The sequence below is a fragment of the Myotis davidii genome, unplaced genomic scaffold (assembly GCF_000327345.1).
Source record: "Myotis davidii unplaced genomic scaffold, ASM32734v1 scaffold174, whole genome shotgun sequence".
Taxonomy (NCBI): domain Eukaryota; kingdom Metazoa; phylum Chordata; class Mammalia; order Chiroptera; family Vespertilionidae; genus Myotis; species Myotis davidii.
The window spans coordinates 5,394,855-5,420,655 of NW_006289087.1; the positions used below are offsets into that span (position 1 = coordinate 5,394,855).

The 25,801-nt window shown below is 44.4% G+C and overlaps 1 protein-coding gene across 7 annotated transcripts in view; it reads left to right on the forward strand.

Annotated features, from left to right (window-relative positions):
* ESRRG (estrogen related receptor gamma) overlaps positions 1 to 25,801 on the forward strand; it is a 458,818-nt gene that overhangs the window by 67,126 nt on the left and 365,891 nt on the right. For 2 of the 7 annotated variants that reach the window (XM_015562376.1, XM_015562377.1), the window contains one exon: positions 8,665 to 8,739. The exons of 4 other annotated variants lie outside the window; for them this stretch is intronic. The gene's annotated coding sequence lies outside the window, so the exon portion shown is untranslated. Of the gene's footprint in view, positions 1 to 8,664; positions 8,740 to 9,212; positions 9,322 to 25,801 lie in introns of those variants that run through there. One more of the 7 variants, XM_015562379.1, reaches the window with a different exon arrangement.

Consider the following 25,801-nt stretch of genomic DNA (forward strand, 5'->3'; position numbering starts at 1 on the left):
CCATTGATTGCAGGTCCTGAAACGTCAGTTAACAACCCACTGGGTGCATTGCTTTGAATATAATCCTAGGCTTTCTTAGGGCAAGCATCAGTATTCCTTGCAAAAGCATGTAAAAAGGCCTTTGCATGCCAACGCAAGCTTTAAAATAAGAAGTAAAATTAGAACACATCCTCCCAGACCAATATCTCATTCTAATTAAAGTGGAGATTCTGTGGGGAGCTCAGCAGGTGTGGGCTTTAGCTGTGACACTTGAGTCTGCCAGCTGCTTGGGTGACAGTCAGATGCCCGTTGACCACTTACTGTTCCAAGGAGCAAGCAAAGTAGAAACAACAAACAAAGACTCTATAGACAGGGCTTGTTGTGGAAACTGACTTTTCCGGAGAATCCAAAGATGGAAAACTGGCTTCCCAAATCTAAGCTGGACTTAGCTAGGTTCTTGACTGTCACTCACGGGAACAATGAGATGAAATGACTATTTTAGTCTCTCCTGAGCCTATTCCTTTAACAATTATGTAGTGGGTTACATATGGATGTATGTGAGCTTTCGTGTGTGAGTGTGTCTATAGACATTCTTTCAGCTCTTAAAATGCCCTACCTTTATACCGACTTGCAGTGGATGTTTAAAGGATTTAATGACTTTGCTGTCTTGTGTCAGAAGAGTGATGGGGGGATTAGATGAGGGAAAGGGGCTCTTGGCATGGCTCGTAAGCTGTTACTTTCACCAACTGTGGTGTCAGCTCTGTTCTTTCTTCAGTGTTTCTGGCGATGGAGCCTCTCAACTAGAGATCCTGGGGCTCTGTGATTTCTTTCTCTTTTTTTTGATAAAAACAAGAATATTTTTAATGCTTTTACTGAGCACCCACCAGACAGAGCGTGAGGGGAAGGACATGAGCTTACAGAGGAGGCTCCTTTACTGTGGAGGGTGCCCCGGTGGAAGGGAGTAACTGTAAATGCTATAGAGCATCGGTTCTCAACCTGTGGGTCGCGACCCCTTTGGGGATCGAACGACCCTTTCACAGGGTTGCCTAAGACCATCGGAAAACACATATATAATTACATATTGTTTTTGTGATTAGTCACTATGCTTTCATTATGTTCAATTTGTAACAGTGAAAATACATCCTGCTATCAGATATTTACATTACAATTCATAACAGTAGCAAAATTACAGTTATGAAGTAGCAACGAAAATAATTTTATGGTTGGGGGTCCCCACAACATGAGGAACTGTATTAAAGGGTCATGGCATTAGGAAGGTTGAGAACCACTGCTATAGAGCAATGCAGTGTTTTGCCTGAAGCTACAAATAAAACTCAGCATGGCCCATGTTGAAGTCATTGATCTAGCATTGTCTTTCCTTCAAGCCTAGCAGATTTCTCAGAGCCTCACTGTGGGTTGAGTGGAGTAGAGCCAACAGCATCTACTGAGTACCCCTGTGTACCTAGCAGAGGTAGAGGGAGTAGGGTTTGGAGTCAAATTAGGATGGTTTGAATCTCAACTCAAATGCCTGCTGATAGAGTGTTATCTTGGACAAATTCTCCAAGCTTCCTAATTCACAATTTTTGCATAATCAAAACAAACCATCTCAGAGTGTTTTTGTTTGTTTGTTTTGAAGGTTAAATATGTATTAGAATCCTGAAGATATTTCACAGGACAGGAAAAGTTTAATTGTTGATAGAAAAATCCTGAAATATTCCCAAACTAAAATTCATCATTAAAATTTTTTTTAAAATTTCTAACATATTGCCTTAAACATTTAACTAAAGCAACAACTTTACAGTAGCATTAAATCCCAAAGTAGCAAGATAGAAGATGTGAACAGTAGCAGACAATTCCAAGTCCATGGCAGATGGAAGGAAGAATAGGGACGTTTGCTTCTCTGTGTTAGACTCGTCAGGAGGGTAGGTCCCTCTTGGCTTCCTTCTCCATGGACTGTGGATGGCAGACAAGCAGCAATGAAGAGCTTCCTTCGCCACACTGCTGAGGAGGCAGACCCGGAGCTCACTGACCGTGTGACTTTCTATCCACGTTGGTCCAAAAATCGATTCCATTGCCGCCTGTATGACCCAGTTTTTTCCTACACCACCATCTTGACCGGAAGTCTCATATGACCCATTTTGAAAGATTACCAGTCTGAAATTTAAAGAAAGATATAGTGTCACCATTCTTATGAAACAGAGGCCAAAAACCTGAGGGTGATTAAGCATGCTCTGGGAGATATTGCCACATTAGAATGAAGCTCATAGTTCTTGCCTTCTCTTTTCTCCCTCCTCCTCCTCCCCACCCCCCTCCTCCTCCTCTTCCTCTTCTTCCTCCTCCACCTCCACCTCCTCCTCCTCCTCCTTTGCTCTCTCTCTCCCCCTCCCCCTCCCCCCCTCCTTCACCTCCCCCTCATGCTTGTGTCTGTTTATCTTTATTTCCACATGCTTCCATGGTACCTAGCCTACAAAGATTAAAACAGAGTGGATGCAGTCATGTCAATCACTCCTTGACTGGTTACAAAACACTACCATCCAGGAGGCATTGAAACTGTGTTAGGAAAACAGCCTTCAAATCGCAACCACTTCCATGAGTGGTGGGAGAACGGAACATAACCACGTACAAACAATTGGAGAGCTCATCAAAAGTTTGGGGCCCTGATGACCGATTGATAGGGCGAACCCTGTGTGTGCTTTGAAAGGAAACCTGCAGCAGATTTAGTTACAGCAGAAGACATATAAACCTTTTGGAGGAGTGAAAATAGTCTTTACGAACGGGGAGGGGAACGGGGAGGGATGTGACATCTCTTCCCTGTCTGGATATTAGGGGGAATCTCAGGAGACCAGACATAAAAGGGAAACACAATATTCATCATGAGGGAGTCGGGCTCCCTGAGACATTGGTCAATACCCAGGTCTACAGAGGCAGCTCAGCCTGTGGCCCCAGGCAGGCAGCAGAAGGGCTTCCTTGGTCCTGGGAGCCGAGCCGCTTCTCCGGTGGTCTGTTTTCCAGCTGGGATCCCAAGAAAGGGTGCTCCTAGCTCACAGCTGCAGGGTGACAGTGGGGAGCAAGGCAAGAGCAAGGTAGGGGCCTGCTCGTGATGTTTCTTATCACCTATGACCCTCTTCTGAATGGGGCCAGCCTTGGGCCAGAGGCACAGATGTGAAGGGGGCTTATAGGGAAGCGAATCCTGGGTCTCTATTTTTATTTATTTATTTTTATATTTCTATTGATTTCAGAAAGAAAGGGGAATGGAGAGAGAGAGACAGAGAGAGAGAAACATCAGTGATGAGAGAGAATCATTGATTGGCTTCCTCCTGCATGCCCCACACTGGGGATGGAGCCCACAACCGGGCATGTGCCCCGACTGGGAATTGAACCGTGACCTCCTGGTTCATTGGTAGATGCTCAATCACTGAGCCATGCCGGCTGGGCAGAAGGTGTTTTCCAGATGACACAGAAAATCCTCGTTCTGGACCCTCTAATTTGTGGTGCAATATACCATTCTGATTTGCTAGACAGTGACGGCTCCTTGTTAAAAGAATTGTGGGGTGCTGGGCGCATGCCTATGACACAGTGCACCCTGCAGCCTGCAGCCTGCTTCCTGCTTGTCCTCGCCCAGCTGTGAGCACCCCTGGAGGAGGAAGCGTGTGCTGAGGCCCACTCACCTTGCTTGCATGCCTCTGGCTTTCCCCCACCTCTGTGGGTCTGTATTAAAAAGGTTTCATGGGAGAAAGTTGGCTTTTGTCTCAGGGGAAGCAGCCATTCCAGGTCCCTGTGGTTCAAGTGTCAATACCCCGGAGGACAGAACAATGTGTGTCATTGTTCTGTGGCCAGCATGCCACTTACTTCCGAGTGCCAGATCCCATGGTTCATAAGACTCCGCTGAATGGGGGGGGAAAGTCCCCCCCAGGCTGATCTGAACTTCAGAGTCAGGGAGCAGCAGAGTTTGCCACAGACCAAGGAGAACAAAGAAATTTCAAAAAGGCGTGTGTCGAAACAATAATAAGAAAAAGAAACCCAAAGTTTGACTTTGACATGAAAGGGATTCTGAGTTGAAAAGGGAGAATTTCAGTCACGTGGGAGCTGCGGAATGTCTTCAGTATTCTGGCGCCATCCAAGCTGTCCCCAGGTTGAGCTCAGAGGGCTGGGAGGACCCTGGGGGTAGCTCAGGTGGTGACGAATGGCCCCAGGACTTGGGGGTTAGAGTGGGTAATGTCTGGGCCAAGGGACAGGCCTGCAGGGAGGAGGCCAGCTGCCTCCATAGGGAGGGGCTCAGACCAGCAGGAGTTCTTGCCTTCCCAGCCTCCTCTCTGTCCTGAGCCTTGGCCACTTCTCTTCCTCAACAAGCTGTACCCTGGCAGAGTCCTCACTGGGGACTTGACACAACACTCAGCCATCACTAATGAGGTTTTGTGGGTGTATTTCTAATAAAAATAAAAGATTATAGATGTGCCCCTCCCTCCTGTGTGCCTTAGTCATGGGTTGCTGCAGGCAGATGGCCACAGGGGGCCGTCTGAGCCTCAGGCTAGCCGTGGTGATAGCTGTTGAAGAGGTTTTACCCTTACATCCGAGCAGCCCAATTGTGCATGTGACAGTGGGGACCAATTATTGCACAATAGAGCATCCCTGGATGAAGCATAGTGTGCGTTGAATACATGAAGGAGGACACCATCTCCTCCCAAACAGGAGGGGCATCTCCCTGCCTCTGGGAGAAGGGCAATTCCATTCCAAAGTCTTGTTGTCTGTGAAAGTGACATGTGCAATCATTTCATCCTCGGTTTTCAAAACAATCACCTCCCAAATAATGGAAACAAATGACAACCAAATGTCCCCGTGTGGGTTCAGGTACATGGGACATACAACTTCTCTGGACTTGAAGTGTCCCCAACATACCCTTTTCTTGGGAAATTGGGTCTTGTTGTATTCTATTTTGTCTCCAGTTCAAGCAGTTCTAGAGTTGAACCATTTTAAACACGTTCTCAAAAATCCATCCTATTGAGAGTTTTGTCCGAGTCATCCCAGATTGAGCAGGAATCCTTAGTTGAGACTCCTCGTTTCCCTCCAGGTTCTTCTTTTTCTTTGTTAAAAATATATTTTTATTGATTTCAGAGAGAAGGAGGGAGAGAGAGATAGAAACATCAATTAGGAGAGAGAATCATTGATGAGTTGCCTCCGGCATGCCCCCTACGGGGGATTGAGCCCTCAATCCGGGTATGTGCCTGAGCGGGAATCAAACCATGACCTCCTGGTTCTTAGGTTGAAGCTCAGCCACTGAGCCACACCAGCTTGGCACCCCTCCAGGTTCTTGTAGTCCGTGTTGGTCCTCCAACAGAAGTCCCTGGAAAGAATGCACTGACTACTCAGGATAGCTGATAGAAGAAAAAGTGGGGCCCGGGGCAGTTAAGGGATATACAACTTCTCTGGGTTTGAAGTTGATCCAAGATCACAAAATGAAAGAACTGAATGGTCAATGCAGAACTTACTGAAAATTTAATTTCCAATAACGAAAAGGTAATAAAAGTAGAAAGGGCACAAATTCAGCATGCAGCTTTATTAAAGAAGGCAAATTTCCTATTGGAAAAAAAATGCGATTAGCATTGCATCCCTTATGTACCATAGCAGCACAGTTTCTACTGTTCAGATTTAAAGTGACCAACACCTCCTGGTCTTCCCAGGACTGTCCTATTTTTGCACTGTGACATGTGGAAAAATCCAAAATTTGGGAGCCCTTCAGTTCTGGGCACATAGTTGGTCATACTGAATGTGCCCCCCCACCCCAAGCTACAATTTTTGGTTGAAGTTGTCATATGTCCCTCCAAGCTAAGTTTCTACTTGTTCTCTCTCTCTTTTTTAATAATATGTTTTTATTGATTTCAGAGAGGAATGGAGAGGGAGAGAGAGAGAGAGAAATATCAATGACCGGAGAATCATTGATTAGCTGCCTCCTGCATGTCCCACACGGGGATCGAGGCCACAACCCAGGCATGTGCCCTGACCAGGAATTGAACCATGACCTCCTAGTTCATAGGTTGATGCTCAACCACTGAGCCACACCAGCTGGGCTCTTCTTGTTCTCCTAAGAAGGTAACTGGAATTAGTGAGCTCGGAGTTTATTCAGTCTTTGCTGCTGTGGTTAGCCTGGGGAAATCAGCACTGAACTGCACTATCCCTTCCTCTCCTTCTGGAATTCTCCTCGTATCCTCTCCACTGGCACTTAGGACAATGGCAGGATTATGGAGATGGGTGGGGGAATTTCTCCAAGACTAATTTTTCTAGCCCTGCATTCAAGACTGGGTAAGACTCTGGCACCCACATCCTGCAAAGAGGCACAAGGGAGGGTCTGCAGACTTTTTCTACAGAGGGCAAGATGGTAAGTTGTTTAGCCTTTGCTGGCCACACGTGGTCTCTGTACACACAGTCTCTCTCTTTTTATAAAAGAACCCTTTGAAAATGTAAAAACGCTTTTTGCCTTTTAGAGTATATAAAAATAGGCTGTGGACCCAATTTGGCCTCTGTGTCTAACTCTCCTATAGAGACAACATTGCTGTCCAACAGAAATATAATGTGAGTCAGGTTTTTAATTCATGTTTTAATAGCCACTTAAAAAAGTGAAAAGAAATAGGAATAGGTAAATTTAATTTTAATAATGCATTTTATATAACACAATATAGCCTAAATATTACTATTTTGATATGTAACCAATATAATAGTTATTAATGAGCTATTTTGCATTTTTTGGATGCTAAGCCTTTGAAATCTGGACTAGTCGCATTTCAGGGTCCAATAGGTGCACATGGGTGGTGGCTACCATATTGGACAACCCCACCTCTGGAGTATCTTTGATGAATATTCAGCCAAACTCCTCTAGTCCATTGAGCTTCAATGAGCACAGAAAACAAAAGGAAGATCTTAGAATTGGAAGGTAGCTCAGAGACCAGCAAGTCTAACCCTTCCTTTCGTAAATGATGAAGCTAAGGATCAGAAAGGCTAAGCAGTTTGCCCAAGATCACACAGCTTAGTTTAGCAGCAGAACTCAGATCTCCGAACCTATTTATCCCCTGTATAACTCAGTGTGAGGTCCTGCTTGTGATTTGTGGCATGTGTGTGAGAAGTCTGATTGAGAAAAGGGGTGCTGTACTGTGGCCATAGGAGAGGAGGGAGGGGAAGGAGAGGACCTGTGCTCTGCTCACCCGGATAACACACATGTAGATATGAAGCCATGTAGGGTCCTTGTATGTGCATAGTGTGTACATGTGCACGTCTTTGTGGGGTACTGCGCCTTGACCAACAACAGCCTAAGCAGCATCCTAAATAAAGGGTGGGATCTGGGGGCTGGAGCTGGTGTGGCAAGGATACTGAGTATTGGTTGTTCTCTCTTCTTTGCTTGGGTAATGCCTATCCCTTGGGTTACAAGGAGGCCCAAGCTGAGTAAATATTAGTTGTGTAATCAGAGTGAGTGGAAGAAAGTGAAGTTTCATTGCTTTCTAAGCAGCCTGAACCCATGCTGTGCCTTGGGCATTTTCTCTCTTGTGGGGCAGTGTGAATTTTCCTTTGTTGTATGTGACTCTCTCTCTTTCTCTCTCTCCTCACTTAAGGGACTTGCAGACCAGCGAATGAATTTTATGAATAGGAAAGCCCTGTAGTGCATTTAGCTTGGGAAAATGTCCCTTAGAATAGATTGTTTCTGAGTCAAGTGTATAAATATTCTGGCTCAAGACCATCCCCTTTTTTCTTAATGAATTGGTCTGGCAGTAGTTAAAGCCAAGTGTGGTCTAGCCGAGTGCTCCAGAGAGAAAAATTGAATGGACAAAAAGCCCAGTCATGGTCTTGAACTTTATAGAATGTGTTGGGCAATGAATTAGAAAATTAACTTCATGACAACGGGCAGGATCTGTTGTTGAAGTCGGTCGGTTTGGGAGCAGTTTGGTGCCTTCTCTTACCTGAACGTCCTTGTTGAGTGAATTTTGAAGATACAACCGGTTGCCAAGGGGCCTGTTCAATTTCCTGGTTAAGTCACTCTAGTCGATCATCTTGAGAGGGTGTTGTACCATATTGTTAAATGTCTGCCTTATCAGGTTATATTTTTATGTCTGGGTTTCGACAAAATCTCAGCTCCAAGTAGGAAACCAAGCTCTGCCTCCCTTGTTCTACCTCCTTTCTGATATGTGGGTAGCTTTTTTTTTTGCAGGGTGGGTTGGTGATTGGTGGGAGTGAAACTTTTTCTTCTCACATACAGCTTCCATTCCAGCGTAATGGTGCGGTTTGCAGCTCTCTGCTTACAGTTTCGGTTCCTGTTTAAATACTAAAATGGACTGTTTGTCTCCATTTCTGGACAACATAATTGGGTTGCTAACTGGCAGGAACAATTAAGTGTACAGCATTATGAGAAGAAAAAATGTTACAAGCCCTAAGATTTAACTTGATGTCTCATTACACTGACTCCCTTCATAGGGGTAGCTTGGAAGGGCTAATGAATGCATATAACGAAGAACTAGAGTAGGAGAGAGGGAGGTCTCTCAGGGGCTTTGGGGAGCTCATCTCCTCTAGATTGTGCTGTCGTTGGGCAGAAAATTGTTCCCCCTTTCTTTTGTTTATCATACGGGTTCAAGGTTTATTCGCTCTTTTATGGGGGGAGGGGGTTACTGGAATAGTAATAAAATTGTTCGCTGTGATTTTTTCCAGAATTATTATAGTCAATAGGAAGTTGATCTTGGGGACAACATGTTTTGGGAATGGGGTACACATGTGACCTTGGTGGTGAGTAACTATTAGTTGTAATTTACATAGATCATTTGACCATCTTACCTTATAGGACACATCTTTTCCAATCATCTTGGGGGACTTGGTTAAGAGTAAATCTAGAAAAGTCAAGGGTGTTTCCTGGTCAGAGAAATTGTGGCAATGGAGTAAAGCCACGAATACCCTAGACTGGGCTCTTTTTGGGGGAGTCTCAGCCAGGGTTGGCAGGAAGGGCTCCCCCTTTACCGGAATGATTTCCCAGTAGTGGGGCTCTGTGTGGAATGTTTTGGGTTAAGCAAGTCATCCCTCAGGCACCGTAGGCTGTTTGTGGGTAGCGGGACGTTGCAGCCAGCAAAGTTAATGCAGTTAATATTCAACTGAACTTTTGGGGGGTTACTAATCCCTTAGGCAGATTTGCTAGAAAAGGCTACACATTAATAGCACTCCAAATCAGACACCCCCCCTCCCCCAAATGGATAGTCACATGTGTTAGCACATGTAAAACATCGTACCATTTCGGCCAAACTCGGGGCAGAAGTGCTGTTAAATCACCTCTCTGTTGGAGCCTGGTCTTGCCTGAACCCATCACTCTGGGAAGAAGTGAGTAGCCTTACATGACATTGTATTTTACAGACGCTTTCATTTGCATGGAATAATGTCTTTAACACTCTTGCCATTTGCAAGTTCTTCCAATAAGAGGGGCCGATTTGGTTCTCATTCTCTGCTGCGTTTCCTGGAAATGAAGGATTTCGGCATCTCCTTCTTGGCTTTAAAGGGGAAGGTGTTCTGTCACTTCCTTGGGCCTGCGGGCTGGATCCGGGAGGGGGCCTAGTCAGCAGGTACAGGGGTGGCTGTCTCACCAGCCACAGGTCAGGGCTCTGTTCGTGCCTCCATCTCAGGTGGGAATTGAGTCATGAGTTGCTCCAAGTCCCATGGGGCTCAGCAGGCCAGGAAGAGAGGAGAGGTCGGGAATGGAAGGCAGGTGCTTGGTCGCCATGCACCGCTGACCACAGAGGGGGTAGGAGGCAAAGGTTGCCCTGGGCTAGAGTGTCGCTTTTTATCATTTAGCAGGAATTTTCCTTTTTCAGCGGTTTCTCTTCTCATCTTAGGCCATGTATTATTCCAGGTAGGAATAGTATGTGAAAGGAGAATAGAAAATCAGAATGAAAATGACCTACCATGGCTATGAGTTGAACAGTTCTGTAATCACATAACATTGTATTAGTGGTTTTCTAGGATGGGGCTCGCTGAAGACTTGGGTACGTACGGTCCTCTCTCTTACAAGTGATCAGTGTAGCCCTGGCTGGGTGGCTCAGTTGGTTGGAGTATTAGCCCATACACCAAAAATTTGCAGGTTCCATTCCCAGTCAGGGCACATACTGAAGTTGTGGGTTCAATCCAGGGTAGGGGCTCATAGGGTCACAACTGATAGATGTTTCTCTCTCATATCAATGTTTCCCTCTCTCTCTTCCTCTCTCTCTCTCTCTCTCTCTCTCTCTCTCTAAAAATCAATAAAAATGTCCTCTCAGGTGTGCATTAAAAATGATTAGCATAACGGACATTCATCTAATATTTTTCAGGACATATGACTTTAGTTGTTTTTTCTTATTTACCCCATCCAATGCCCTGATTTTGGGTTTCTGAGTGGGAACCTTTGGTCAAGCTTGTAGAGGCCACCATCTTACTGGTGAACATCCTTAGCAGGTGGTGGGAAAGCATTAGCACTTGGAAAACTGACTGAAAGGAAGTTTTTAATGAGCTGTGGACATTCTTTGCTTTCTCACTGGCCTTGACCACAAACAGTGGAGTTCACTTTCTTGTGCATATACTTTTCCCACAGATAATATTGATTCACCCCTGAAGTTAGAACCAAATACCCTAGACGGATGTTATTTAGGATTTTTAAAAATATACTTCTTTTTGGCCACAATTATTCAAAGTTAACCTTACCCTATTGGCCTTTTATTTTTAAGGCTAGACTTGTCCTAACAGACGTGGGAGTTACTGAGGCTCCGGCCACCTCCTCCCGGGCACCACTTGGGTGCGGGCGGCAGGAGTGGTCCCCAGAGCTGCTCATGCACCTCCTCCCCTGTACCCTCCTGATTGACCTGACTGGTCTACATGGAATTAATATGCAATCACAGCGGATTCCGTTTCTTTAAATATATAGAGAGGTAAATGGCAGGACAATTAGGAGGTTCTTTAGAGGCAAACCTAGTGTGCATTTTGCTAGAACGATGCATCAGATTGAATATTGCCTTTGCTTCTCTTCCCCATTGGGAATGGATCTTAGCCAAAGAAGAAGGAAGTCGTGGTTTGTTAAAAGAGAACTGATTTGGCAGTTTTCTGTGTCTCCAACCTAGGTTAGTATTCCAAAATGTGTCCTAACACAAAGGGAATATGTATTTAAAGGTGCGACAAACTTAACACCCTCGTCCCACTGAGCTATCGGCCTGCCTCCTTTTCTTCCTTCTTCTAACACGTACCTGTTGAGTGCCTGCCATGGGAAGGGATTTCTTTGGACCCTGGGGTGCCACTCTGAACAGTCTATGTGGTTTCCGCAAGCCCCCTTTCTGGGTCATGGACTCCTGCAGTCACCAGACAGGCCTGTCAAGGTGCCAGGCAAACCCGGGGTCGATGCCCCCATTAAGCCAGCGCTGCCACAGCCTCCCCGCGGTGAGGGCCTTGGGGAAGAAGTCATTTGCAGCAAAGTACAATCAGCATTAAAAGAAACGACCAGCAGTAGATTTGTTCCTCGCCTCAGTGTGTGCATATGAGTGGCCTGCCATTTGCATATGGGAGTCTTGTCCTTACAGTTTCAGGAAGTGATTTGTTAATCATCGCATTCTCCGAACGACCCTAAATCTGTAATTGATGTGGGTCTGGATAAAGCAACTCTTCCCCCCGCCTATTCCAGGGACCATTTTTTTTGGCAGGGTCTGAGCCAGAATGAGCACTAGCCATCAGAACAAAATTTAGGACAGCTGGGATGCTGTGCAGCAAAGACTTTTGGCTCCACAGTTCAAATAATCACAATAGCAGCTCAATTTAGCCTTTGGCCGAATGGCTTTGGCAGGGCGCAATGAAAAATAATTATTTCATGGCCTGCTTATTTTCCCCTTAACCAATAAACTCTCAGACCTCGTCCGGCTTATGTAAATATTCCTCCAGGGATGACAATGAGGATGGGGCCATTACCCCGTCATCTCCTGACTTAGGCAATGGTCGTATTTCACCCTCGTGGGGATAGAAAGCAAAACTCAACAACTTTCTGCGATATCCATGGAGAGTGGGAAGGCATTTGATGGCTGGAATGTGAGGCCAGTCACAGCTGCGGAGAGGAAAAAAGGTTGAGTCCCAGACCCTCACTTAAGAGGCAAGGCATGCAGAGGTGTTACTGTGTGTGATGTGGAAGGAACAATACCAAGCAAAGGATGCCAAGTGTAGTACCATAGCCCCGAGACAAGTCTACTCCTGTGTCGCTGTAGCTCCATAGGCTACAGAGAGAATGATCCTCAGAGCTTTGTGATAAGGGCCTGCTGGTTTCCTCTCATTGCATTCAGTGGCTGCAGCTCTGTTCCCTGTCCATGAGTCCTTGCCTTTGCCCTGGGTCATTTGGATGGAGTCACGGAGAGGCGGATGGGAGACATTAAGCATGGCAGCAAGCCTAACAGCCACCCTAGACCTGAAGCCCTTCAAGCCTTTTTGCTCAAATCCCATTAGCCTCCTGCATTGCGTATCTGCCTTCCCGGGTCAGCTGCTTCCCCGCGCAGGGCGCCTGTGCACTTGATGACCGATTCCTACTCAATGTGAGTCCATTCCTACCAATGGGCTTCGCAGCTCCATTGGTCCACGCAGAGTGTTAATGAGATCGGTCATTGGCTTGATCCCTACAGGGGCCAGTAAACTCCATTCTGTCCCATTAACCCCTGCCAGCTGCCGTGGGTGGGATGGGGTGAGTGTGAATGCCTCACTACAAACCATCCCCACTGCTGGGCAACCAGCTAGTCCGCTGATGGTGGGTCAGGCATGTTTGCTCTGAATGGTGGCTGATGGTGCATTAGAAATGGGAGCGACCATGAGTTTGATGCCCCTTTCTCTCATCTGTGTGTGTAGGGATGTAAGGGTGGGGGTAGGAGTGCGTGTTTCTACCATTAGGAAAGTGCAGTTCTTGCTTAGAAAACCCTGCAGCACATCAAACTCCTGCCACGATCCGCATGATCTGCGTTTAATGCGTGGCATTTCTTCTCAGAGTATCTTTAGAAAAATCGGTAGTCATGTCATGCATTAGGATGAAGTTCTAAATGTAAATGAGATTCTCCCAGTAATTTATTTACATTTGTTTTCAGCACAACAAATGAGACATCACGTAGCTTCATAATTTTCCATGACCGAGCCACCAGCGTGCAGTGTGTAATTTACTATGATTTAAGATGCTTATCTGTCGAATTTTTTTCTTCTTCAACAGTATCTTACAAGCCTTAAACCAGGGACAGAGAACCCTGGACCATTTCACATCTTGCTTTCTGTGTCCTTGTCTCCCCTGGCCCCCACAGTGGGACCCACTGAATATACACTCTTGCTCCCATATTTGAATGATCTTAGGTGGAGGGTAGTAGAAATGTTGGTCCTTATTCCATTTCAAGTAGGGCTGTTATCACTGACAAAACCCCAATACAAAGAAGGGGAAGCAGTATTTCCCTTTGGATGATAAAACGTGTGAACTCGCTTAAGTTACTGTTCAAGGCTAGGTTTCCTCATGGTAAAGTGTTATATACATCATCTTGACCATTTAGCAATGGCATTCCAGGTCAAGGTGGAAGATAGGGTGTGCTTGATGGAGAAGTGAAGACTTTCCCAACTTTATCCAGAAGTTTTGAAAATTCGTCATATTTTCTCTGTGCTTTTATGTGTGTGTGTATGTGTGTTTTTAATTTTTTATAACTTGGCTGTATGAGTCCAGCCTTCACCCATGGTTAGCACCCAGGTCTAAAACAGAGAAGAACAAATCTCTTAAAATTCAGTATGGGCCACATAAATGCTGTTTTTCTCCAGGGATTTTTATTTTTGTGCTTCTTTGTGGATTTGAGAAAAACAATATGAGTATTTACCAGGACTTTTGAGATTGAGGGCAAAGCCGGGAAGGAGATGGCACGGAGTTAGCCCGTGGCCTGGCATGAACCTATGGCTGAAGGGTTCTGAAGAGTGCCATCAGGAATTCCAGAGTTCTGGTCGTCGTATCTGGTGACCAAATCATGAATAAGCCACAGTTTGGCTTTGCCCTCCTCCAAGCACCTGCTGAAATCAGTAAATTAGAAATACTTGCTAATTAGAGCTAAGATGTAGATAGAGAATCTTAAAAAAGTATGTCCTCTAAGTAAAAGGTTCTGGTTTAGCTCAGTCAACAGCTATAAGAGCTTTCTATAGGACAGCCATGGACCTAGGCATTGAGGGTGAATAAGACACAGGCATTTCCACCAAAGCTTGCTCAGGTCCTCTTAGTATGAAAGGAACCCCATTCAGAAAGAAAAATAAAGATATGTGAAAGAGAAGGACAAGTGTGACAGGCTCAATGTTTCTTACTACTTAAAAAAGCCTTCCTTAATTATTTGTCCCAAATTCACTTGGAATGTGCTAGTTGGTGGTCTCACCGAGTGGTATTCGAATGCCTCCAACATATGTTTTAGTCCTGGCAGACTAGCCTTTCCAAGTCTCCTTGAACACACTAAGCATTGTTTTGCATAGAATATTTTTCTCCTTACCACACACATGCTTGTAAGATATTTGTCAGGGCTGTTGGGGCATTGGCGTGTCAGCAAATGTTAGCAACACATTCTTTTGGAAGCGGTGGGCAATTTTATGGCTCTCAGTCCTCCTCCTGAATTTTTCTTTGCTGAAAACTTTAAAGAGACTTCAAAGCAAGGCCTCACGGGCCCCACTTGAATCTTTGTCTAGTGCCGGCGATACCTGTTTAAATGCGAGGTGTTTCTAGTTTGGATAATAAAGTAAGGTAGAAAGCAGAGTGGCCTTCAACCTAAGTGCTAAAGTGTCAAGAGTTCTTTCATGAGAATCACAGAGAACAAACGTATAATTTATCTTCTAAAGAGAAGATCTCTGAACATTTCTACAACTTTCAAGTTAGTGGGCGGTGGCTTTTCATTGACCTCTGACATCTATTGTTTTGCTGAAAAGTTCTGTGCGGCACTGTTATGCACGAAGCAGATATTTACTAAGCACACACTCTGTGGAGTGCCTGTGCTCCTTGTATACTAAGGATCTCTGCCTCTTCAAGCAGCTGGTGTGGCTCAGTGGTTGAACCAGAAGGTCATGGTTGGATTCCTGATCAGGGCCTATACCTGGGTTGTGGGTTCGATCCCCAGTAAGGGGCATGCAGGAGGCAGCTAATCAATGATTCTCATCATTGATGTTTCTATCTCTCTCTCTGTCTGCCTTCTTCTCTGAGATCAACACAAATATATTTAGGAAAAAGGAAGAGTTGAGGAAGGTGAGCTGACTTGTAATTACAGTGAGTCATTGTGCAATAATGCAGCCCCATAGCAGTGTGATATTTTCATGATAGTGACAGGCTTAAGATGTGCAGTTCCCAGGAATCTGGGTTTAGAGAAGGGTCACTCTTCATTATTTGCACATCATAGTCCATGGGCTTTCTGCATTTTTAAAAAATAATGTTTGCAAAGTATTTTGAATTCAGTTGCTCTTTTGGGCTGCAATGAATGTCTAGGGAGTGAGGATCCTGAGAAATAGAAAGAAATAAATGAATAGAAATAAGAATAATTGAACCCAACTTAAATCTAAGGTAATTTTTATGGGGGAAATGATTCTTAATTACCATCTCACTTTGTATATGATGTGCTGTCTCCCCCTGAAGAGATCATATCACATTCAAACATCATCCATGCATTCTTCTCATCCCCTGAATTTTCTCCTTAAAAGCCAGGGATGAAGAGCTTGCCCAGTACATGCAGCCCCGAATGGAGTTGGCAGGCTGTCCAAGGTCATGGTAGTACTCAGTGGGAATTCCTTTGGAAAGACTATTCAATGCTTTTTGTTACTTTCCTTTCCTTACTGGTACGATTTCGTTCGTAGGGGACCAGTTTCACAGAAGAACAAGTGAACCAATGAGAGAAAATATTGGAAAGCACTTGCTTTAAAGCAAAAAGTTATGGCTACAGATGCAGAATAGAATAGTACAGAATGAAAACAATTGCAGGTTTTGATAGGCATGTTAGAAAAGAGTCATAGAGCCATTCCCCCACTAATTCTGGGGCACTTATACTATTTTTAAAATATCCCACAAGCCTTTGCCTGACAAAGGAAAAGTACGGGATAAAGCCTTAGTCTCTGCAGTGACAGCTATTTCCATAGCAACCTGCCTGTCAATCAAAACCCACTTCATGGAGCTTCAGAAAACACCCCCAGAAATAAATGTCAAAAGTCTTAGGCAGATTCCAAATTTAAATCAAACTTTAAAAATAAATTGAAATAAGAAACCAAACACCCACAGAAGTCTCAAAACTAAATTTTTACTTTGGAAGGAAGGAAAAGGGGGTAAAGAAACAAAGTCCAAAGGAACTGACTTTCATCAACATGATCATCACACGGCATTTACCTTCTTCATCCTGGTGCTGATGGTTTCCGCCTCTTCCTTGGATGGTAGGAGGTGAGACACGGAGCTAGTAGCCAGCCAGGTGGGGTATGTGCTTGGTCACTCTTTCAGTGGAGTGGCATTAAACTACTCTGACTAGCCTTCCGCCAATTAAAGTGAACTCACATGCCATTTTAGGTCCTTATGTTGCTAAAGGATGCTCCAAGACTTTAGCTTGAAGTCATTACCCGTTTTTTATTTGGAAATAAAAATGCATAAAAGGCCTGATACACACTTCAGGGCTAAGTCGTCTGATATCTATAATAATAAAAGCGTAAAATGTTAATTAGACTGACGTCCTTCCCGACAAAGCCAGGGCTGTGAGGGAAGCCGGGGTCCCAGGTTCCTGCTGGCGGCCAGGGGTAAGCCGGTGCCAGGAGGCAGGGGAAGGAAGGCCGACTCTTGTATGAATTTCGTGCCTCAGGCCTCTAACATATATATATATATATATATTTGATTTCAGAGAAGAAAGGAGAGGGAGCGAGAGATAGAAACATCAGTGATGAGAGAGAATCATTGATTAGCTGCCTCTTGCACGCCCCCTACTGGAGTTTGAGCCTGCAACGTGGGCATGTGCCCTGACTAGGAATCTAACCATGACCTTCTGGTTTATTGGTCAGCACTCAACCACTGAGCCATGATGGCGGGCAGTCATCTAATTTCACTTCTTCCCTCGGTGAATCTGTGGTTACCTAGCAGAGGGCACCTTAAGAAACTATAGTTTCTTGGAGACTACAGAACACTTGGCCTTCTACAAGTTGGAACGTGTTGAGTACTCTTGTTAAAATGTGCATGGACACAGGAGCAAATTTTAGTATAATCGTCACGCAGCATCCTGTCAGGCCTTAAACCTTTATTTTTGCTGTTAGTAAAATGTGTTCTTCAGCTTCTCCTTTGACATCCTGAGGTTAACAGGCTGAGCGGAGCTAGGACAGATCCATCCCTCAACCTCCAGAGGAACCAAACCCGTTTACACCTTGCTTTCAGACCTCTAGTCTCTAGACCAGTGATGGCGAACCTTTTGAGCTCGGCGTGTCAGCATTTTGAAAAACCCTAACTTAACTCTGGTGCCGTGTCACATAGAGAAATTTTTGATATTTGCAACCATAGTAAAACAAAGATTTATATTTTTGATATTTATTTTATATATGTAAAAGCCATTTAACAAAGAAAAATCAACCAAAAAAATGAGTTCGCGTGTCATCTCTGACACGCGTGTCATAGGTTCGCCATCACTGCTCTATACTGAGACAATCCGTGTCTGTGGTTGAAGCTTCCAGTGTGTCCTTCGCTATGGAAGCCTAGCAAACGAATACAAGTTCCAGGGGTCTAGTTCAGTGGTGGTCAAAGAGTTCAGAGGAAAGGGAGCAAAGAGCCGATCAGTGTAGGAGGGTCTGGTGAGCTCCCCAGCAAAGAGTAGTCACTGTGGAGGGTAGGTGGCTCCAGGAACTGTGGAAGGAAGGAGATACTCTTCAGTTCCTTTAGCCTAAACGTAGCCTGTGAGTTTGTCTTTCTTTCTTTCTTTTTAGCAATAGTTGGGCTATGTGTTATTTTTTCTGGAGAGTATATAAGCTGCAGGGAAATGAGTTATTTATAATACAACTTTTTGCACGTATGTAGATGTTTGCATACACATGTAAATATTTGCATAGTGAGCAGATCGCATGGAGTTGGCGGTGTCTAGTGGGTAACCTTGGAATCATCTGTAGATCTAATTATTTAATGTGGCTGTTGGAATTTGCAGACCATTGCCCATGAATATTTTAGCCTGTTGGTGCTGAAACCCGTCTACCAGAAATCAAAGGCATTTTCAGATCTAGTCTGTGTCTAGGGATGGGCAAGCAGGTAAGGGGGCTGATATAGAGAATGGAATCAAATTTCTCTATCTCCCCTCTTCTCTACCTAGGCTTCTCCGTCTCTACTACCCACCTCGCTTAATCTAATTTCCCATAATTGTGCATTCAAGGTCCATGTTTCCCTGGTCTCTGGCTATTTTATTCAAACACTTTTAGCCTCCTCAGACAGTCATTCAATGATTTCTGATCACAGGGCAGAATTTAGTGTGAAATTATATCTCCACCTTTCATTCTGTACCTTGGAATGAAAAGATACGCTTTGACAGTGCCCTGTTCTTTACGAAGATTGCTGGTAGTACATTGCCATGGTGGAGGGCATGTATGTGGGAGAATTCATTTGAACAGATTTTCTATTGAAGGATAAATGCACCCCAGAATCTCAATGGTAATCAGAGCCAGCCGCCTCATTTCCGATGATTTTGTAGATCAGCTGGGCTTCGGAGATGCGACCACATGACACTCTCCCCACACTGAGTTGTTTTGGCTGCAGGGGTGGCTGCTTCGCTCCCTCTCTCGCTCTTTTTTTCTCCTTCGCTTTCCAGCTGCATTTGTGAGTGTTTTCATCCTTTGCTAAAATCCATTGCTCCAAAATGTGATTAATAGTCATTTTCGGATACAGATATTGGCTCTCCTTTGCCAAAGAGACACAGCATGCAAGAACAAATATAAAAATAACACAAAAGGGTATATTTACTCCTCAGAAACTGTGTTAATGACTACATCTGCCCCTCTCATTTGGGGCTGGCTGGGATCCTCTCCGCTCTTCTGATTTGCCCCTACAGTGAAATCTCTTCGTTTTGCGCCTCGTAAATAAAAAGAAGAAACACCCCATGGTTGGTCTGATGTTTCTGCTCTGAGTGTAAGTTAGAACAATTTAACATTTGACGATGGTACTCAATGGGATATGCCCATGAGATACATGAATATAGAGGTCTGGCACTCAAAGCATTCCTTAAGCGACTTTCAGATGGAAAACATTCTTGCCAGACACCATGAACAACAGAACCAATGGACCAGCAGAGAAACTGAGGCTCGATCAATTTATGTAATTTGCTCAAACTAGTAAGTGGCAGAACCATTCTTCATACCCTCTTTTTTTTTCTTGACTCCAATGTCCACTCATCGTTGAATATTCTCTCACTCCCTCAGTACCTTTAATTCTGGCACTTCAGTCCAATGAAAGTATATATTTTCAACTTCTCATCATTTTACCTGGTTGTGATTTTATTCCAGATTTTTGTGTTAAATTCAGAAATTCAAAAGCATGCTCAATAAAAATAAATGTTGTAAGCAGTAGCTCACTTATGAGCACCGTAATATTCAGATGTTAGAAAATAGAAGGCCTCTATTAGTAACAAATAACACCAAAACTTAGTGGCTTCAAACACTAATGACTTATTCTCTCTCATGGTTTGTACAGATTGAGAATCTAGGTGTGGTTTTGTTGGGAGATTCTGGATCAGGGTCACTATAAGGTTGTCTGTCACCTGGAAGTTGGACTTGAGTATCGGCCATAACTGTGGCCAAAGGGAGCCTTGAATAAAACCCAAGGATTCACTTCCAAAGTGGTCACTCAGGCAGATGACAAGGTGGTTCCTTCCCCTATGGGCCTCTCTTCAGACCAGTGTCCCCCAGACCAATGTCCTTTACGGCCTAGATTGGGAAGTCACAGGCCATCACTCAGCCATAATGCAGGGGGTCACATGGTCCAGCCCTGATTTGCTATTTATTCACCACTCACACAGAGATGTCATCTCAGGCTATCATGGGGACTGGCTCCCACAGATACTGATGCTGTATGGAGGTGATTTTATAGATAATCTTATATCAGTACTAACTCCTTGATTTTCAAGTGTAGGAAGTAGACTCCAGGAATTATTCTGGTTCATAGATCTTTAGGGAAGAACCTGTCTTAAAAGGAATATCACACAATGTGGGTAATCTCTGTCTGTCTTTAAAAAAAAAATAATTTTGGTGCTAAATTCATTGGTAGTTGGAGATTTGAGCTTGACTTGTTACTAATGGAGGTTTATTGTGAAGAGCCATATACGCGTGTTGAACTGGTTTAAGGTGTCAATGCTTAGTCATTTACTTCTGCCGAGCTGGTGACTTGTCTGAACGAAAAGATTTTAAATTCTAAGTCTGGTTATTCGTTCTGTTCAAAATGCTGCTATGGCACTCCATCTCCTCCCTTGCCTGGTGTCTTATTCCTCTCTCCTCATGTCTCCAGGCCTGCTTCTGCCACAGGGCCTTAGCACTGGCTGTTTCCTCCACGTGAAATACTCTCTTATGTACCCCTGGGACGAATTCCTCCCATCACTAAAATCTTTCCTCAGATGTTACCTTTTCAATGACATCTACACCGACCATCCATCCTGTTTAAAATTGCTTTCCTCTGCCTGGAGCAATGAACCTAAGACACAGTAGTTGCTCAGAAACTTTCACTGAATAAAGGACTCATTAATGAAGGCACAGGGAGGTCCTGAGGCCGTTTTTTACTGCCCAAGGCAGTTTGGTATCATTCACGTGGCTCATTTTCAGACACAGCACTTGATCTTTGCCAAGATTCTCTAAAGACAGTCATCAAATGCGAATGTGCTCTTTCTCTGGGGGAGGTTTCCTGTCACTCCGAAATCAGCACTGTCTCCATCCTCATATCTCTAGAATTTTAACATAAAGAGAGAACAGAAGAAAAACACTTCTACTAGGACATATGATAGCGGACAGTCTGATATTATTTAAGGGAGGAAATTAATTGCGCCATTTCTGTAGACATTAGGCAAATGGTTTCACTCAGAGTTGAAAAGCAGCTTGGGACTATTAAAGCATAGGGTGCCTGTGTGCTCTTTATGATGGTCTTAGCAGACGACCTTAGATCACTTTTATTTCTCTATTAAATCAAGATGTATCTCATTGAGGCCACTACCCCACATGCCACAGCCTGGTTCATTTTGGTGCATGTGGCCAGAACTATCTCTCATGAAGTGGAAAGGTGTACCTGTCCTTGATACGCGCCTGGTGTGGGTGGTCTCCAGGCTGGAGTTGTGGTCAGCATGGATCTCCATGGAATGGAACCGAGTGCAGGGGCCCTCACCATGTCGGTTGGGTACTTTGTTGAGATCCTGCCTTCCCTAACTTGGAAGCTGTGTCTTGTCTTCTGTGAGATTCCAGTGAACTGACCCTACATGGCCACTCATTTAGAGTGAGGACAACAGGAGACAACTGAGCTTTTAAAATTTATGAAACATCTAAATAAGTCAAAACTTCATAAAAATATCTGTTATGGGTAGTATAGTAAAATAATAGCAAAATAATGGTCCCACGCTGGGAGGCAAACCACACTGGCAAAGGTGTAGAAAAAGCATGTGGTTACCATTTGAAAGTTTATTTTTCAATTCTTTGGTTTTTGTCTTCATCCTAACTTTTTCCTGCAGCTTTCAGGAGAGTCATAGACAGTGTCAGCGTCTAATTTTCAGATAAATCATCTATTTTACATTTTAGGTGCTTAGCTATTTTTGCAATTTATTAGAAGAAACACTTGCTTGAAAACAGGGCCTTTGTTTCACAAGAGGTTAGCCGCTTCCTCATGAAATCACAATTGTCTGTGACATTAAAATTAGCTCCTTAGCAGGGACTGTGAAGCCACGAAGCAGCGGTAAGTGGCAAGAGGATCAATCCTTACGAAACAAAGATTCGGTATTCATGCAAAATAACTTTAGTGATTAAAAATGGGGAAAAATTGAGCACAGGTGGAAGAGGTATTGCTGCTACATTTTTAGAGAAATTGCTGAAAGCTATTTAGCCAGGCAGGCGGATGACCTTTACCGTTCTCTCAAGGTTAATGGGGTCCAAGGAAATGGTAATGTAATAATTTGGGTTTCTTGCATGTCCCACTGACTTAGAGTCAAATTTGCTAGCGTTTCGTCGGGCTGGGGAGGGAGTGTTGATGATTACATGTATTGGGAATGCTTCGGTCCTTATTCTAAGCTCCTTTCTATTGGGAGTCATCTGAAATATATGAGGACAGACAACCTTTGTGGGGAAATACTATAAATTCTCCCTTTTATTCCAATTAAATGGGAAGCTACAACTTGTAGCCCAAAGATAAAATAGTAAAGGGTATGCATTACTGGAAACCTGCAATGAAATATCACAACTCTTGAAGTCTGAGACACTCAGAGCCAGAAAGCTTTAGAAAGTGGGGATTTGGTGGGACCACGTCCTTGAAATGGATATCTAAAGGGCCTGCCCCTTCTGTGCCCTCATGAACAGCACAGGGAAGCTGCTCTCTCCTCTCTGGACATGGTCTATTTCGCTGAGTGAGTGGCTGTGCCTTCTCCGCTTGCATATCCAGCTGGTCGGGCTCTGAGGGCACCTTTTAGGAGCTCTTGAGAAGGCCGAGTGTCTTGGCGTTGTCAAAATGTTCTCATTAGACCCAGGGAATCAATTCAGAGTGACTTTAATGGGAGTCGAACTGCCGTGTAGCCCCATGACAAAAGGACTTCAGAGTACCCTATATTTATTATGCCTTTCTCTCTTTAATTATGTCTGTCCTTCATACTCTCCTGTTAGCTCCCTGAATGTGTTTCTTCTCCATGTTTTTGGCATTTTAATGCTTTGCTGGTACATTCTAAAGGGGCACATGGCACAGTGTCAGCTGATTCTATTGAGAAAAACGCCCCAGTCTCCTGTGGCTTTTGGCCAAGCCAAACTATTAATTTTGTTCCAGTTGTTGTTTTGGTTGTTGTTTTTACAGATTATGGAAGCTGTGTGATAGAAACTTGATGGTTCTTTCCAATCTGTAAAATTGATTTAAAGCTTTCTTTTGCAGTCTCTTTGGAGGCGTAGTTGATGTTGTCTTAAAGTCATCCCCTTAACACTTATTACAGTGTCTGGTCTATTGAGGGTGCTTAGTAAGTGTTGAATGAATAAAGGAATGAGCGAATGATATCAACATTGAGACCTAAGCATACTGTATTCTTAATATAAAGTAGGGTTTTGCCCTCCATTGACTGAGGAGGGAGATACCATGGTAGTGGCCAGGGATTGAGCAGCGAACAAGACTCAGCTCTTCCTAAAGCGTGTGATCCTCCACTATAGTGTGGTGAGTGACGTGATGGGGTGCTAAGAACAGCACCCAACCCAGACCTCGGAAGGACCAGGACACAGTCCTGGGAAGAAATGGCAGTTCTGCTGAGTAGTAGCTAGGAAATGTGGGGGAGGCAGCTGTCCACACCTGGCCATTGGAAGCATTACAGGAATGGCATGGATAGGACGGATGCTTTCTGTGAGGTGAATTCAGAAAAGGAGGCCATGGTGAGGAGTATGGACCTCATCCTGAAGCCATGGGGAGCCACTGAGGGTTTTAAGCAGGGCAGTGACACTTTGGAGAGATGCTCTGGAAATATTATGGGGAATAGATGGAGTCTAATAACAGACAGGGATGGGGAGGAGGTTGTAGTAATCAAGGGGGCAGCTGGCAGTGGCCTCCCCTAAGGTGGTGATGGTGACGATGGAAATGAGTGATGAATTCAGCGTCTAGGAAGAGGATGGATGGACAGGCCATGCTGAGGCAGTGGATACGAGAGATGGGAGGGGCGGGGCATCAGGATGGCATCCAGTGTCTTGGGTTCTGAGCAGAGAGGTATTTCTGAGGAGCCATCTCAGGAGTCTCTGATCTTTAAGTGCAGGCTGGTGTTCCTAAAAGCTCCCAAATGGACATCCCTGATGACCAATGCCTTCTTCTATCTCATCACAGTGAAGAGCAAGGCTGGCTAGTGGAGGTGCTCTCATCTGTTTGCAGAAATCCTGCCAGGCGAGAGCTGGACCTCGGAGGGCTGTAGGCATATGCTTACATTGGGGAATAGTTTGCACTGAGTAGAGTGTTGTCAAATACATGGTTAAAATATATTGCTGACTGTCCCTCATGGATGAGTTCAGTCAAAATAGTTGTACGGGTGTGTGTGTGTGTGTGTGTGTACGTGTGTGCACATGCGTTTATGCATGTATGTCCATTCACAAAGTGCATGTGTGTGCACGTGTATTTGTGCATAGACACATCCTTTTCAATACTCCATCACTGGGAAGATCTTGTTTAATGCCTTTGAGATGATGCTGGTACTGGTGATAGGCTACCTAGAACCAGGTACTGGACAGGAGTCACTAACTCATCTCTACAAAAGTAAGCCAAACAATGGTTAGTTATAACAGTTGTTTTTTCACTGGCAAGTGTCTGGACTACATTTGAACTGGTGACATCGAAGTGGGTGACTCCATAGCCCGTCACCCGTCCACTGAGATATGTAATCCACTTTAAAGACACATATTAAATGGCCTACTATGGGAAATGCAGTTAGCAGGCTCAGAGAGATGCCTGCATTTAAGAACTCTCAGAAATGCACTTACAGATTTAAGGGGAAAAAATCTTTGCAAGGAGTAAAATGCACATGAAAGAGATGATTCATTTTCTCAGAGCCATTAAAACAGTGCCTTCTGTTTTCATCCATCATACTCATGAAGTAAAAATATATTGGAGAAAAGGCGATACTTACCTGGAGATGAAATTTTAAGTGTAAGGAAGTCAGATGTCCATTTTTCTGAAAGAAGCCACTGAAAATCTTCTGTAGGATATAATTTAGGCAGCGCCTCATCATTATGGACCAGGAGCCGGAGTGAGATCATTCTGGAACAGCAGCCAGAGTGAGCGCAATCTCTACCCAATATTTTCTGAAGCACAAGTGTAGCCAGGAGTGAGTCATTCAACAGGGTACCTCAGAGGTGGAGGGTCTTGGATATAAATGGGCAAGACTGCAGCACAGGAAAATCCGTCACCTTAACCTTGGACGTGCCGTCCTCATCTCCCGGTGAGTTCACAGAAATCGGCTTCTCAGATTCCGGGCCGTGCATGAGGCCATGTCCACACCGCGGTGAGGATCCAGGTGAGTCAGAGATGCCTCGGAAACCCAACCATCTCTGTTCCTAAACTCCAAGCGATAGGACATTTCCTTCTCGGGTTGCAAATAAGTCACATAAAAGTAACACGGGAAATGGTTAATCTCTGTGGACTTTGCTCATTGCCTTCCTCTGAGAATGTGCCAGGAAAAGAGATCTGGAGACTTTGGTTTTATCAAGGAAAGGTAGGAAGAGGTGCGGGGGGATGGTTTGTCTGTTCAACCTGTGTCAGCACAAAGAGAGTAGGACTCAGACTTGTCGGTGCTGCTTCTTGGGGCTCAACGTACTACCTTGCAGAGTTGTTTTAAAGCGTGAATGACATCATTCATATATTATTCATTCATCAAGTATTTATTGAGTTTTACATGTTGCTTAAGCTCCAAGAGCGAGTAATACAATGTTCCTGCTCTCATGGAACTTACATTCTAGTACATAGAACTGGATCTAACACTTAAGTGAACAAATAAACATAGAAAGTGGCAGGTAGATGATAAAGCAAGGTAAGGTGTAAGAAGGACCGAATAGTGAGCTATTAGATATGGTGGTTAGATAGAAGTGGCCTCAGCAGGTCACTGCCTGCTGAGTAAAGTGAAGAGAGAAGAAAGAG